This window comes from Talpa occidentalis, unplaced genomic scaffold (genome assembly GCF_014898055.3).
Source record: "Talpa occidentalis isolate TD23 unplaced genomic scaffold, MPIMG_talOcc4v2.1 talOcc4.5, whole genome shotgun sequence".
Classification (NCBI taxonomy): domain Eukaryota; kingdom Metazoa; phylum Chordata; class Mammalia; order Eulipotyphla; family Talpidae; genus Talpa; species Talpa occidentalis.
In genome coordinates, this window is record NW_023604861.1 from 48553472 (window position 1) to 48559471 (window position 6000).

The 6000-nt window shown below is 47.0% G+C and overlaps 1 protein-coding gene across 2 annotated transcripts in view; it reads right to left on the reverse strand.

Annotated features, from left to right (window-relative positions):
- The window catches only part of KATNAL1 (katanin catalytic subunit A1 like 1), a 201852-nt gene extending 196902 nt beyond the window's left edge, over positions 1 to 4950 (reverse strand). For both annotated transcript variants that reach the window (XM_037527105.2, XM_054701786.1), the window contains exon 1: positions 4324 to 4950. The gene's annotated coding sequence lies outside the window, so the exon portion shown is untranslated. The remainder of the gene's footprint in view (positions 1 to 4323) is intronic.
- Between the last annotated feature and the right edge of the window lie 1050 nt (positions 4951 to 6000).

Genomic DNA, 6000 nt, shown 5'->3' on the forward strand with positions numbered 1-6000 from the left:
GGAGAGTCTCCATTTCAAACTTTCTCAAATAAAGACATGTCAAGCAGAAAAGAAACATATTAATTGCCCTTCAAAAATCCCAAAAGTCACTATACTGAAATTCCAGGTTACTGAGAATAAAATTGATAACATCTTTCTAAAGTCAGAAATTTGGGCCTCCCCGGTGGCGCAGCGGTTGAGCGCTGGGTTGCGAAGCTGCCCGCAGCCTCTGCAGCGCTGGTTCAATCCCTGGCTGCTCCCCGGCCACCGGAGGAGGGTCCCACATGGCACGCAGACCTCTCCTGCCGCCCGCTGCTCCCCTCAGCAGTGTACTTCGGTCCTTCTGCCTGCTCTGCTCCCTGCTGTGGCTCTGGTGAATTCTCTCACCCTCCCCCACTTCTGACTGTACCCAGTGCTTGCATAAATAAATAAATAAATAAATCTTTAAAATAAATAAATAAAATAAAGTCAGAAATCCTAGGGAAAATGAACACAACTTTTAAAAATGGAAGGGAAAAAAAAAACCCTTACCAAGGCAAAAAAAGAAAACTGAGCCTGTTCCTTTTAGACCTGCCCATAACTGCCCAGGCTTGTTTAACATTAAAATACTGTTTAAAAAAAAAAAGTCAAATCACCTTTCACAAACTAATCTGTGTGGCTTCTAAAAAGGCTTCTAAATTTGGGTTATCAAACAGTTTGCAGTTTGACTTCTAATTTTATATTTTGTCACTCCAAATTATTATAATTGTTAAAATATAAGGAAAGGGAGAGGCAAAGTCTTGCCCTTAACTTTTCCTGGCTCTCTTGTTTGCTTGAAGTAAGACTCTATTTAATACCTTCAGAATTTGCTCTTGCCTTGAAGCAATAGACAAGTATGTGCCGTTCTGTTCTAAATATGGGAACAGCTAGTACAAATAGAAGATTGAAGATTTGCTTTGAAGCTGATGTTGCCAATGCCCAGCCTCTCCCAAACACTGGCAGCAGGCAGCAGGCAGCAGGCAGCCAGGCAGGGCAGGGTAAGAGCTCTCAGCTTTTAACGGCTGACATATTAATTCTGGGCTGTGTCTGGTTAGACTGAAGGTCAGGAATCTGATTTTGACCTTCGTACTAATGGGAACCCCCGAGAATCCTGAGTGTGGTGATATGAGTGCTAATAATTATTAGCTAATAATTGTTAATGATGGTAATGTCCCAGGTTTCTTGTTTTGGTGCTTTTTTTTTTTTTTAAGATTTATTGATTTATTTATACAAGAACCAGGGTACAGACCAGATGTGTGGGAGGGTGAGAGGATCCACCAGAGACAGAGCAGGAAACAGAACAGGCAGACTGACGAAATACACTACTAAGGGGAGCAGTGGGCGCGACAGGAGAGGTCTGCCGCGCCATGTGGGACCCTCACTGGCCGGCCAGGATTGAACCGGCGCTGCAGAGGCTGCAGACAGCTTCACAGCGCGGCACTCAATCACCTGCACCACCAGGGGAGGCCCTGTTTTGGTGCTTTTTATCCCCCAAATATTTCCAGTCACTTCATACAGGTATAGAATATATTGATTCAGATAGAATATATTGTCCTGTTGTCAAGAACACAGCCACACACTAAGCCTGTTTAAGCATGAACTGAAGGAAGATACCCATTGAAAATTAAAGTGTAAATTTTAGGTAGGCAGGTTATAATTAACCACTTGAAATCAAGCCAAGAAATGAAGTTTAATACCTATCCTTTGTTAAAAGCACCCAGGCAACTTTCCTGACCATAAACAGGCCTCAGATTTTCATCTCCTGTAACCGGGTTTCTCAGCCTCAGCACTATTGATATTGTGAGCTGCGTAACTTTTTGTTATGAGGTGGAGTGCTGTCTTGTAGATGTCACTACCCACCACATGCCAATAAGTAACATGTGTGTGCACAGTTATGAAAACTGGAAATGTCTCCAGACATTGACAGATGTCTTCTGGGGGCAAAATTGTCCTCAACTGAAAAATCACTGCTTTCACATATTTTCAAGGCAGGTTAGAAACTACTGAATTGCCAGAAACTTGAAAGATTCCTCATGAAAGAGGGACACTTACTGCCTAGAGATTTTAGGATTTAGAGAAACTTCAATTATGGCTAAGGACTGAAATTAGGTCCCCCTACCTGCCATCCTATCCTCCCCACCCCCACACCAAAGAAGTAACACAACTCTGTAGTATTAAATGCTGCTCTCCCCCAAAAAATAATCTCTTCTGGCACATAACTTTCCCCAAAGTGACAGTTATAGGTTATAACAGGAAGGCGCTGTGCCAGCTTCTGCATTCCCTGTGTCCATCTGCCTCTCAGACTTCCAGGGCAGGCAGAGGTCCTTGCCTCTGCCTGACAGCTGAACAGAGGCCTGTATCTAATCACCTGAAGGAACAGTGATGACCCCATCCCCTCTCTGATCATAACCTATTACTTGCAGCTTCTCACTCCCCCCATGGCACCCACAAAATTTCCTGGGACCTCAGCTCCAGAAGCCTCATTGCCCGGTTGAGACCAGCAACTCCACATGCCCTCCACACTACAGATGGCTTTCAAACTTTTTTTCACCACAACTTATCATAAGGAATATATATGGAAACACACAAACATGCATTTTTAATTTTTTTAAACTCCTTATTTTGAACAAATTTTAGACCTCCAGAAAAAGTGTAAAAGCAGTGCAGAGCATTTCCATACATCCCTTGCTATGGTCTGAATATTTGTGTCCTCTCCAAGGTCATATGTTGAAATCCTCACACCCAATGTGATGGTGTTAGATGGTCTGGTCTTAGAGGTTATTAGGTCATAAGAGTGGTGCCCTCATAAAAGGAGTTAGTGCTCTTATAAAAGAGGCCACAGAAAGCCCCCTCACCCCTTCAGCCATGTGAGGACACAGCAAGGTGCCATCTGTGAACCGGGAAGCAACCTCACCAGATACTGAAACTGCTGAGCCATGATCTCAGACTTTGAGAATAATGAGAAATAAAATTCTGTTGTTTGCAAGTCACCCAGTCTGAGGTATTTTTTATAGAAGCCCAATTGGACCAAGACCCCCGCCTCCAGCTGCCCCCAGTGTTAACATCTCTTAACAACCATAGTGCAATTGTCAAAACCGGGAACTTAACATCGATGCAATACTACTAACCAAACTAAAGATATCAGCATTTCACTAATGTCCTTTTCTGTTCCAAGGCCCTACTCAGGACCTTGGGTAGGACATTTAGTAGTTATTTGGGCTTATCTCCTGAGCCTGTGACAGTTCCTGACTTTTCTTGATTTATGACACAGAAGTGACTTGAGTATTTACTAAATCGCCCTCCCTTTCAGCTGACCTGGTGCTTTTCATGATTCCACTGAAGTTATACATCTTTGGCAAGAATGTCACAGAAAGAGTGTTGTGTCACCCCAAAATATGTATCTTAAATAGAAGTTTCATGAAACTGTATCTTTGCTATATAGGAGCAGACATTTTCTATTATTATTTTAAAAGCTAGTTTCACAACCTCATTGCCTCACAACCTTTTAATGGGTTTGAAAACACTGCCCAAGGCCAGCCAATGTCTGAGGACTTCTCCCTCCCTCCAATTCTTTACAGAACCTCTCCTTTTTCTGCCTCACAGGCACCTGCTGACTGGGTATTCTTTCTTCCTTTTTGACCACTTCTTCCCTTTATGCCTCTGGGCTTCTTGTCTTCCCTCTCCTGTCTATTTATGTGTTCATACCTATTTCTTCAGTGAACAACCCACTCCTTTCATGTCAACTTTCCCATCCTACAGATGACCCCATCTCTGCTTTCCCACCTGTTTCAGGCTCTGTCTCCAGAGCTGCCCTCAGGAATATCTATGTGGATACTAAGGCACACTAAACTCAACAGGACCAAAATGATATTTTAGCTCTCTCTCCCTCACAAACTGAATCCTCTTCCCCACATCTTATACCTGTCAGTGGTATGCCCTTATGTCACCCCATTTACATGCACTAAGTTCTGATTTCACAGCCCTGCACCTGGTATGCCACCCAGCTGACTCTTCTTTCCTCCATCTGCTAACCCAGGGGTCCTCAAACTTGAGACAACCACCTTGTGGAAGACTATTACTCTATTAGGACCACACAACAGACTATGAGCCAGTCTAGAGTAGAGACCCCAAGTTTGCATTTCTAACAAGTTTCCAGGTAAGTCTGAGGTTAGTTTGAAAACCACTGCTCCAGTCATTGCATTGGCAAATTCCAATCTGCATTCCTGGGCGTAGAAGAGCAACACTGTTCTACACACCGGCCTAGCCAGCAGCATCTCACCCAGGTTGCTATTTCGCGGGTACAGAATGCCCTGTCCATTCCCTTACCTCCAAGGGCTTGAGTCCAGGCCAGCAGCCCCAAGAGAACTTTTTTCTTCTCCAGCCTTCATGGAGTTCTTTCTTCTGGTATTTGGTGGCCATGAAAGTTGATGTCTACAATTTCCAGGTTAGTCCTGCCTCTCCTACTAGCCTGTGCTCCCAAGGTGCCAGCTTCGTACTAAGTTGTTCTGTTCTCACTACACTGTGCTTACTTCTTTCATTGCGATTTCTCAAAATCCAGTTTCCACCTTGCACACACTCCTAAATAAGCGCACGTTCATGCACAGGCGCGCGCGCACACACGTGCAAGCAAATGGTTAGGGGCACTGCCTGAAGCAGTTAAGTCAAAACAAATCTAATGAGGCTCTGCCCTCTCTTTCAAGGATCAGCTGATTACGGAGGGAAAGCAGTAATAGGTGTGCAGGCCGTGCTGACTGAAGATGTCGATGTGGAGAGGAGCCAAGGCAAGGGGTACATTTGGGCTCCCCTATAGGTAAACATATGTCTGTTTCAAAATCCCTCAAAGAATATCCAGAGACGCGATTACGTTTTGGCCTTTAAAGTCGGATCAAGAACTGGCTTGCTACAGAAGTCCGTTCCGTGCCCGCGAAGCACCCTCAGCGGCGCGGCCTCCGGGCCTTGCCGGGCCTCGCCTGCGTGCAGCAGGGGCCGGCGGCGCCCTGCAGTTCCGCTGCCCACCGGCAGGTGTCTCCGTCCTGGCTTCGGCGCCTATTGTGAGGGCACCAAATGGAGGCCCCGGGAGGAGGGGTGGGCAGGCCGGGTGGGCGGGGAGCCGCGGCTCCCCCACCCCCAGCGCACCCCGGCCGCCCGCGTCACGGTGCTTCCTGGCCTCGGCTCCCGAGCGCTGGGTAGTTGCGCGGGATCCGGCGGGAGCGAGAGGCGCTCCCTGGTCACGTGGGGGAGGAAGTGCCATCCTGGCTTCCAAACCTGCCGGCTCTTGTTTCTGGAGCTTTCATGGCTCGGCGAGTGCGGCCGGGAGCGCTTTGTCACGTCTGAAACCCAAGGCCCTGGGTCAGTGCGGCCCTGGGAAAGTTGGGCTCGTTTCCCCGTCTTGCTCTTCACCGTCTCAGAAAGCGGTGAGGAGGGGGCTTGCCGCCCTCACGCCTTTTCTCTTTCGGGAAACTGGTGTGCTGACATGTTGTTTTGAAAGAGACCCATTTATGGGGTACTGATAACAGGCAGGGTAGGCGCAGGGCAGGCTGGTGGAGCTCACTTTCTTCTTTAACTAATGTTTATGATCGTCTGTGGGGTGCCAGGGCTGGAAAGGCCATTAGGTGGAGAGCTGGCCTCAGACCCTGCCCTCACCCAGACCATCGAAGAAGTGATTTCAGGAGACATTGAATCCTAGGGCAGGTTAGGGATAATTAGGCAGCCTCAAGGACAGTGCAGGGACTTCAGGAGAGTTAAGGAAGGCTCCAGAGAGAAGGGCTGCAAATTCCAAAGGGACTAATGGAACACCCCAGGACTAAGGTCAACAGAGCATTCCAAATTGAGGACAATAAAGAAGAAAGATAAGGGCTGGGGCACAGATAAGTTCTGGGCAGAGACATTTAGGCAGTGAGTGAGACCACCGAGAACTAACATCACAGAAAGACTGGTGGAGCTTTAGAATAATTAGGCAAAAATGATATAAATTCCCTGAGGCTCCACTTGGGTTTCCTTGCC